An 11,113-nucleotide genomic window follows, 5' to 3' on the forward strand; every position below is an offset into this window, starting at 1 on the left:
CATCCAGTAAAACTGTTAAAGAGTGTACGTTAGCATACAAAAGCTGTCATTCTCATTCTTCATTCTTCAGCTCCAAAGATGTCCAGCTCCAGTTTTATTGGCAAATAATGTTTCTGGTTTCTGAAAGTACAGAATAAAGAGGAATTATTCATTAGAATACAATATAAGGATATAGCAATAAAACAATACTACAAAGAAGTAACATAATAAACACTGCTATAAAAAATAGTTTATTGCATTGACAAAATCACAGATTTGAGTTATAACAGTAAGAAACTAACTTTTGAGCTCCACAAGGGGGCAAGGCAGGGCAGAACAGAGCTATGCTGAATAGACCAAATAAACAAACCATGGTCATATTTTTATTTTATTTAACTAGGCAAGTAATTTAAGAACAAATTATTATTTACAATGATGGCCTACACCGGCCAAACTCGGACAACGCTGGGCCAATTGTGCGCTGCACTATGGGACTCCCAATCACAGCCAGTTGTGATACAGCCTGGATTTGAACCAGGGTGTCTGTAGTGCCTGTCGTGGAAATTTCCTCTATTTACCTAATCATGGGAGCAAACCACACACACAAGTCAGAGTTAGTTATAAAAGTCCATCTTTAATTATGAGCTCTATCACAACCCTGTGACTCTCAGATCGATTCAGTGTCTAACCATGAATTCTCTGAGAACCCCCTTCCACATTTCAAATGAGGTCCTTTATAGTAAAGACACACACACAGGATAAGGATAAGGATAACTTTCCTGCTCAAATTAACTGGTGTTACTTAAACAATCAAACCAAGAATCAATAACCATCAGAATCTATTCTCACAATATTTCATGATTCAGACATCCAGTCTCCCACAAATCTATGATGCCCACCTAGCGAATCAGCCTCTAGAAATACAAAAAAAAATGTACCTGAACAACGGTCAAAACAATTCGAGTAAGGTTATTGTATATTCAAACTAATAACGCAAATTTACGTTATTCTACAACAATCTACCTTCCTCCAGCAACTTTCCCTGACAATTAGTAGCCAACATAACAACTAACTCTCTTCCATACTTTCAACTAAACTTTCCTATTTCTTTTTCCCCCAGTTGGGCAAAAATATAACCCCTCTCATTTCAACGTTTTTCCTTACCTCTATCGTAAGATTAAAACCCCAACTTTATAACTTCCTCTTCTCTTTGCTCTCCACACTTATGAAATGTATCATATTTCATTTAAAATAACACACAGCGCCAAAATTATAACATGCGTCAGTCAATCTATAAGAATGAAAAACATTTTGGTAACCACTTTCCTATCGCCATTCTCTCCCCGCTATCATTCAGTGTCTTTAACTTAGGTAACTGTCATCTCTATTGATACAGTAATTTAAATACGACCCAATTCTCAATACATTATTCCAGCAGATAATTTAGTGAACAGACATCGTCTTGCATCAGAATTCGCTTCGTTATTATTTTAAATTGAATTAGTCTATCGATTTAACCTAAACAATCTATTGAAAACGTTCAATTTATCCCTTATACAAACACTAGCGACCATAACTTTCCAGGCAAAACATACAAATAGATTATTTACAATCAAAAACTCTGAATTCAGCCAGTGCCATGACTGGGAATGGAACTCGGGCCTCCCGCGTTGCAGGCAAGATTTCTACCACTGAACCACCAATGCTATTACCAATAACCAAAATTCTCCGGATATAAACCCCATTTACAAAGTAAAATCAAAACACGCCACTATCGGTAATTCCCAGAAGAATAATAGCCAAATTTTAATAGTACAAACATTGCTCCAGCTATGATTCTCAAATTCCAAATGAATATATTAGCAATCAAAGAATAAAATCGACACTAATGACTAGGAAACAGTAAAAGTAGATTATGTTTACTTATGCAACGTATTTCAATTACTTTACTACATCACTTTAATCACGCAATGATAATTAGCTTGATGGAAAACCTTAGGCTTTGTACAACATTATAAATTACATCGAGCATCCCTCGAATTCTCTTTAACTTTATGGAAAATAAATCCCACAACTTCTCTCATACTGGGAGGAAAAATTAGAACATGTTCAGACCTTAAGGGCAGTTTAATTTGAAATGTTTCACCCAGACGGAGATAATCCAATATGCGTTCTACAGTTACATCGTTAGGGTAAGATAACCAAAAGTGGACACACTCTAATCAGTTTCTAGAGCTCAATTTCCAGATTTTGTAGATTATTTTAATAGTGCTTAAAAACTTCATCTTTATCAAATTATCCATTTAAGATATCAACTCAAAACCTACGTACGTCTACGAATGGGTGGTTTAAATTGTATGAAATCATTTTCAGCATTACTTTATACACACATACCATTTATCATAATTTCAAATAATTCACAGAATCCATATAAAACTTAAGAAATCTTAGTTACTCACACAGAACTTTCAGGATCATCCACACAGGATTGGTCAGATTTTTCACATAGAACTTTTCTGACGTCCACACAGAACATCAAAAGGTTTGCCCACACAGAGTAAACCCTACCCCGCTCACACAGAACGGTCCGACTCACAGAGTAAACCTACCCCGCTCACACAGAACGGTCCGACTCACACAGAGTAAACCTACCCCGCTCACACAGAACGGTCCGACTCACACAGAGTAACCCTACCCATACCTGGCTAGCACATTTAAAATAATTGGAATTCACCACATCTGAGGGTCACTTAGACAAATCACACAGACGCACAGAATGAGGTCCTTCTTCCAATAGGGCTTCACCAAGTGCCGTGTTTCACCTAGAACACACAGACCCCCTGGCCCCTCACCCCGACAGACCTCACCAAATCCCCACTGTGATCAATTCAGTGTCAGGAGGGCTCTTGGTCACTGGCAACCGGACAGTGCAGAGTATCTTTTGAGTCCACAAAACCCCCAAATTACTCTCCTCTGACTCGGCCCTGCTTACGCCGCAAAGGTGCCTTCCTTACAAAGGAATTCACGCTCAGAGTATACGTAACAGGCATAATTAAAAAAACTTGACTTCAAATCTGTGTGTGGTTCGCTCACCTTTTTCTTTAAAAAAAACTCAGTTCGAGATGTGGTATCCACTCGGCTCGCTTCCTCTTAGATCAAAGGTTGGTCCATCTGCTCCGTTTCCCGAAGTGTGGTCTCCCTGAGATCCCAAATTTAGGGGATCCCTCGTGCACGATTTATTTACCTAGATCGTAGGAACGGTCACCGAGTGAAGATTCACATCCCCTCCTCGTCGCCAAATGTCGTGGAAATTTCCTCTATTTACCTAATCATGGGAGCAAACCACACACACAAGTCAGAGTTAGTTATAAAAGTCCATCTTTAATTATGAGCTCTATCACAACCCTGTGACTCTCAGATCGATTCAGTGTCTAACCATGAATTCTCTGAGAGCCCCCTTCCACATTTCAAATGAGGTCCTTTATAGTAAAGACACACACACAGGATAAGACAGCATAGACATAATTCATCGTTCAGCTTTGTCTCCTTTCCCAAACCCCAGAACCATAAACCAATCCTCCATATCAACAGGCATATATCAAATTGTCATTTAGATGCAACCAACTCTAAATACAACCTCCTGGACAAGCTCACGGAGAGGAGGGTGAGGCTATAGGTTAAGATAGAAACAACATAAGAGGGAGCATAGAATGATTCCAGACACTGCAACCTTCCTTTCCCCACTATGGGAAAGGTAGAGAGTGAAAGATATGTTTACACATGATGACACTTTGACCTCTCCCCTCTCAGCGGCCCAGGCAACTTAGTTTTGACATAGAACAGATAACTGCAACCTCACCACAGAATTACACAAAAATACCATTCTGATGAGAATTAACTTACACCCATTTGATAAATATAAAACATCTAACATATGTTACCAACAAATTCTGAATCTTCCCTAACATTCCCCTCTCAAGGGACTCAGTCCCTTTTGAAGAATCAGAATAGTAACATACTCAATATTTTAAAATTCAAATCCCCTCAATGTCAAATACCTTAGCTTATATGTAAGCTTCCTCCCTTCTGAAACTAAGATTACAACAACCTTTATTCTACAAGACAACCTTGCACATGTTTAATAACACAGAATAATCCATTTGAGGAAAATAAAAACATATTTATGCTCTGTAAGTTACATGAGAAACAGTGTCTAAACACAGGCCTCCTCACAACATATAGGACAGACATCCCTCTAAGTACTCATGCTCAGAAATATACTCAGGAATAGAGAATAGGTCATTGAAATCATTCATATTACAAATCATAAGTAACAACCCAACTATTTAGCAAACCAATATTTAGAATAGCACTACTCAGTGATTCAAATTTGTCTTATCACTCAAAGTAAAAACCTCAATTTAACACACATCAATATTAGCAGATTTACATACAGTATAATTATCCCATAATTCTACTATTAACTTTTTTAATCATGATTTTAATATAGATCAGTATCTCAATGCATTCTTAATCTAAATTACTACAATTTACATGGTGTAGACCTCTTCAATCAATCTGATACCACAAAAGTATAAACAATTTTAATGGCACAGTTAGATTAACCCCCCCCCCCCCTCTCAGGCACGGCATCTTCTGCCATCTTCGTTTTTCTTCAAATAGCTTTACAGTTCAAAGTGGACGGCCCTTGATAATGTCCCAATTTCAATGTCTCATCTTTACCACTCATGTCTTGTCCATTCGTCAACCAACATACCAGCATCATAAGAAAATGTCAGAACAGATCTTTCTCCATGATCACTCCAAGTGGACTCCTCACAGTATGAGAGAACCATGAAAGAAAAGCAGTTGATAGCTTAGATCTGATACTGTACACCAATTTCTGGCTTGGTTCTTTTCTCTCGGTAGATGTGGTTAGGAAAGCCTCCTTCAATGCCTTTGTCTCTCTTCTTCAGCCAGTTAGAGGGGGTTTTGAGGTACACACACCGTTCGGTCCAATTATCTCTTCTATACATTAAGATACCGTCTGATGTCACTTTTCATGATAACCTCAAAAGAACAGATCAGAACAACAGTTTAGTTCAGTTCATTAACTACATGATAAATTATTACTTTTACCAATTATTCTTAACACACATATCTAAACATATTTCACAGAGAATATCAAAACATTCTATTGAAACTATTCTTTCAAATTGGTTTATACTCCCCATCTCACTGTCAACTCCATCGTAGAGCCAAGGATGAAGAAGTTAGACCTATTCCTCTCGGGAATAGAACAAAACAAACACAACAATACAATATCTCAACAATACAATACACTCAACAATACAATACACTCAACAATACAATACACTCATTCACTTATCACTTAAGTTGTATAACTTCAATTCAAACCCTCAAAAAACTGAATCCTCCCCCATGTTTTACACACATCTCTCCGTATGAGAGTAATGTAAAACAAAATTTCAGCTAACCTAATCAAATTAAAATCACTAAACTGAAGAAAAAAAAAACACTCCACAAAGAAAAATTATTTAACCCCTATGGTCATAGGAAAATAGACTTAAAGCAGCATACCCTTAGTTAAAAGCAATGCCCTCTTCACACTGGTCCAAATTACAAATATGGATTAAGAAACATATTTACCAATTACACAATTTATTTTGAAAGCAGTATTACAAATGACCATAATTTCATTATCCAAATGGCTTTCCAATGCGGGTGATCAAGCCACAACGGAAAGTCATCAGAAGGTCATAGGTCATACAAAACCCTCCAAAGCAGTGTTTTGCACTATATAAAACAATTTGCAAACAATAATCAACTAGTTCCAAACATTTTCGTATTTCCATGTTCCCAGAACATTCCTTTATCAAAAGAATTTGCGTGTGTAATGAAAAGTCAGAAAATAAAAACTCATTACAATCTCAATGTGGTGAGTGCCCCCTTCAATGTGGTAGTTTATGGCCCCAATTTCACTCACTCTCCCCAAGAGTATATTCCCTGGAAACATTCCAGAGAGACAGTGAAATATCAATTTTCCCGGAGAAAACACAAAAACACTTATTATTCATTTACACTACATCGATTCAAAAACTCAAACGTGAACTATAAACCAAACCTAATGATAATTCCACTGTACCTCAAATCATTAATCATAAGTTTTAATCAAATCAATGTATATGCATGATAAGTTAAATCAACTCCTAAAAAAAACTTTTAATCAGCAACCCTAATAATTTCAATCTGTTGATATAAATTTAGTAAAAACCAATCCTGATTTTTTTAAACAAATCTAAAATCCTTCAAAAGTCGGTGCTGTCTCATCATCGTAAAATAAAAATAAACTTATTTTTTTCCCCCACTGATATCCACAAAGGTCAATACTGTTCAGCACATCCATTAATGACCTTCCTTTAGTCTGTACAGGGTCTGAAGTTCCAATGTATGCAGATGATACAGTGATAAATTCATGCAAATAACAAGCTACACAAAAACTCACTACTATAATGATTCAGATGACAAAATTGCTCAGAGACTCATGTTTACATCTCAACAAAATAAAACACAGTCTGCATGTTCATCAAAAAACAAGTACTGATGTAAAAAGCTCCTGGTGGTATCTGATTTTAAGTGCCAAGGCATCTTACTTGATTCCAACCTCTCTTTTAAAAAGCAAATAAAAAAGGAACTCAAATAACCAAATTCAACCTCGCTAATTCCCAAAACATATGAAATCGTTTTGACTACACTATATAACTACTATAACAACACTATAATTAAAATATATGATACTCCCCCACTTAACATACTAGTTTACTAGTTTGGCCCAAGCTTGCTTTTAAACATTCATACCCATTCAGTCTTCTGGTGCATTGGTTGGCGTACTATTCAATCCAGCAACCACCTTTAATGACCTGACATTGTTCCACATAATGGAAACATACCATAACCTTAGAGTACATGAACTTTCCTGCTCAAATTAACTGGTGTTACTTAAACAATCAAACCAAGAATCAATAACCATCAGAATCTATTCTCACAATATTTCATGATTCAGACATCCAGTCTCCCACAAATCTATGATGCCCACCTAGCGAATCAGCCTCTTGAAATACAGAAAAAAATGTACCTGAACAACGGTCAAAACAATTCGAGTAAGGTTATTGTATATTCAAACTAATAACGCAAATTTACGTTATTCTACAACAATCTACCTTCCTCCAGCAACTTTCCCTGACAATTAGTAGCCAACATAACAACTAACTCTCTTCCATACTTTCAACTAAACTTTCCTATTTCTTTTTCCCCCAGTTGGGCAAAAATATAACCCCTCTCATTTCAACGTTTTTCCTTACCTCTATCGTAAGATTAAAACCCCAACTTTATAACTTCCTCTTCTCTTTGCTCTCCACACTTATGAAATGTATCATATTTCATTTAAAATAACACACAGCGCCAAAATTATAACATGCGTCAGTCAATCTATAAGAATGAAAAACATTTTGGTAACCACTTTCCTATCGCCATTCTCTCCCCGCTATCATTCAGTGTCTTTAACTTAGGTAACTGTCATCTCTATTGATACAGTAATTTAAATACGACCCAATTCTCAATACATTATTCCAGCAGATAATTTAGTGAACAGACATCGTCTTGCATCAGAATTCGCTTCGTTATTATTTTAAATTGAATTAGTCTATCGATTTAACCTAAACAATCTATTGAAAACGTTCAATTTATCTCTTATACAAACACTAGCGACCATAACTTTCCAGGCAAAACATACAAATAGATTATTTACAATCAAAAACTCTGAATTCAGCCAGTGCCATGACTGGGAATGGAACTCGGGCCTCCCGCGTTGCAGGCAAGATTTCTACCACTGAACCACCAATGCTATTACCAATAACCAAAATTCTCCGGATATAAACCCCATTTACAAAGTAAAATCAAAACACGCCACTATCGGTAATTCCCAGAAGAATAATAGCCAAATTTTAATAGTACAAACATTGCTCCAGCTATGATTCTCAAATTCCAAATGAATATATTAGCAATCAAAGAATAAAATCGACACTAATGACTAGGAAACAGTAAAAGTAGATTATGTTTACTTATGCAACGTATTTCAATTACTTTACTACATCACTTTAATCACGCAATGATAATTAGCTTGATGGAAAACCTTAGGCTTTGTACAACATTATAAATTACATCGAGCATCCCTCGAATTCTCTTTAACTTTATGGAAAATAAATCCCACAACTTCTCTCATACTGGGAGGAAAAATTAGAACATGTTCAGACCTTAAGGGCAGTTTAATTTGAAATGTTTCACCCAGACGGAGATAATCCAATATGCGTTCTACAGTTACATCGTTAGGGTAAGATAACCAAAAGTGGACACACTCTAATCAGTTTCTAGAGCTCAATTTCCAGATTTTGTAGATTATTTTAATAGTGCTTAAAAACTTCATCTTTATCAAATTATCCATTTAAGATATCAACTCAAAACCTACGTACGTCTACGAATGGGTGGTTTAAATTGTATGAAATCATTTTCAGCATTACTTTATACACACATACCATTTATCATAATTTCAAATAATTCACAGAATCCATATAAAACTTAAGAAATCTTAGTTACTCACACAGAACTTTCAGGATCATCCACACAGGATTGGTCAGATTTTTCACATAGAACTTTTCTGACGTCCACACAGAACATCAAAAGGTTTGCCCACACAGAGTAAACCCTACCCCGCTCACACAGAACGGTCCGACTCACAGAGTAAACCTACCCCGCTCACACAGAACGGTCCGACTCACACAGAGTAAACCTACCCCGCTCACACAGAACGGTCCGACTCACACAGAGTAACCCTACCCATACCTGGCTAGCACATTTAAAATAATTGGAATTCACCACATCTGAGGGTCACTTAGACAAATCACACAGCCTAGAACACACAGACCCCCTGGCCCCTCACCCCGACAGACCTCACCAAATCCCCACTGTGATCAATTCAGTGTCAGGAGGGCTCTTGGTCACTGGCAACCGGACAGTGCAGAGTATCTTTTGAGTCCACAAAACCCCCAAATTACTCTCCTCTGACTCGGCCCTGCTTACGCCGCAAAGGTGCCTTCCTTACAAAGGAATTCACGCTCAGAGTATACGTAACAGGCATAATTAAAAAAACTTGACTTCAAATCTGTGTGTGGTTCGCTCACCTTTTTCTTTAAAAAAAACTCAGTTCGAGATGTGGTATCCACTCGGCTCGCTTCCTCTTAGATCAAAGGTTGGTCCATCTGCTCCGTTTCCCGAAGTGTGGTCTCCCTGAGATCCCAAATTTAGGGGATCCCTCGTGCACGATTTATTTACCTAGATCGTAGGAACGGTCACCGAGTGAAGATTCACATCCCCTCCTCGTCGCCAAATGTCGTGGAAATTTCCTCTATTTACCTAATCATGGGAGCAAACCACACACACAAGTCAGAGTTAGTTATAAAAGTCCATCTTTAATTATGAGCTCTATCACAACCCTGTGACTCTCAGATCGATTCAGTGTCTAACCATGAATTCTCTGAGAGCCCCCTTCCACATTTCAAATGAGGTCCTTTATAGTAAAGACACACACACAGGATAAGACAGCATAGACATAATTCATCGTTCAGCTTTGTCTCCTTTCCCAAACCCCAGAACCATAAACCAATCCTCCATATCAACAGGCATATATCAAATTGTCATTTAGATGCAACCAACTCTAAATACAACCTCCTGGACAAGCTCACGGAGAGGAGGGTGAGGCTATAGGTTAAGATAGAAACAACATAAGAGGGAGCATAGAATGATTCCAGACACTGCAACCTTCCTTTCCCCACTATGGGAAAGGTAGAGAGTGAAAGATATGTTTACACATGATGACACTTTGACCTCTCCCCTCTCAGCGGCCCAGGCAACTTAGTTTTGACATAGAACAGATAACTGCAACCTCACCACAGAATTACACAAAAATACCATTCTGATGAGAATTAACTTACACCCATTTGATAAATATAAAACATCTAACATATGTTACCAACAAATTCTGAATCTTCCCTAACATTCCCCTCTCAAGGGACTCAGTCCCTTTTGAAGAATCAGAATAGTAACATACTCAATATTTTAAAATTCAAATCCCCTCAATGTCAAATACCTTAGCTTATATGTAAGCTTCCTCCCTTCTGAAACTAAGATTACAACAACCTTTATTCTACAAGACAACCTTGCACATGTTTAATAACACAGAATAATCCATTTGAGGAAAATAAAAACATATTTATGCTCTGTAAGTTACATGAGAAACAGTGTCTAAACACAGGCCTCCTCACAACATATAGGACAGACATCCCTCTAAGTACTCATGCTCAGAAATATACTCAGGAATAGAGAATAGGTCATTGAAATCATTCATATTACAAATCATAAGTAACAACCCAACTATTTAGCAAACCAATATTTAGAATAGCACTACTCAGTGATTCAAATTTGTCTTATCACTCAAAGTAAAAACCTCAATTTAACACACATCAATATTAGCAGATTTTAATACAGTATAATTATCCCATAATTCTACTATTAACTTTTTTAATCATGATTTTAATATAGATCAGTATCTCAATGCATTCTTAATCTAAATTACTACAATTTACATGGTGTAGACCTCTTCAATCAATCTGATACCACAAAAGTATAAACAATTTTAATGGCACAGTTAGATTAACCCCCCCCCCCCCCCCTCTCAGGCACGGCATCTTCTGGCATCTTCGTTTTTCTTCAAATAGCTTTACAGTTCAAAGTGGACGGCCCTTGATAATGTCCCAATTTCAATGTCTCATCTTTACCACTCATGTCTTGTCCATTCGTCAACCAACATACCAGCATCATAAGAAAATGTCAGAACAGATCTTTCTCCATGATCACTCCAAGTGGACTCCTCACAGTATGAGAGAACCATGAAAGAAAAGCAGTTGATAGCTTAGATCTGATACTGTACACCAATTTCTGGCTTGGTTCTTTTCTCTCGGTAGATGTGGTTAGGAAAGCCTCCTTCAATGCCTTTGTCTCT

At 37.1% G+C, this 11,113-nt stretch overlaps 1 long non-coding RNA gene across 2 annotated transcripts; it reads right to left on the reverse strand.

Moving 5' to 3' along the window:
* Window positions 1-833: 833 nt before the first annotated feature.
* Window positions 834-8,895, reverse strand: LOC118940389 (uncharacterized). Of its 2 annotated transcripts, none has more exons than XR_016490990.1 (3): window positions 8,803-8,895; window positions 2,585-8,761; window positions 834-2,543 (listed from the first exon to the last, which is right to left on the reverse strand). It is a non-coding gene; the product is annotated as an uncharacterized LOC118940389 (long non-coding RNA). The 2 variants fall into 2 exon arrangements; XR_016490992.1 differs by having other exon boundaries at window positions 8,846-8,894.
* Window positions 8,896-11,113: the final 2,218 nt, after the last annotated feature.

This window comes from Oncorhynchus mykiss, chromosome 2, assembly GCF_057628025.1.
Source record: "Oncorhynchus mykiss isolate SJ-2025 chromosome 2, ASM5762802v1, whole genome shotgun sequence".
Lineage (NCBI taxonomy): Eukaryota > Metazoa > Chordata > Actinopteri > Salmoniformes > Salmonidae > Oncorhynchus > Oncorhynchus mykiss.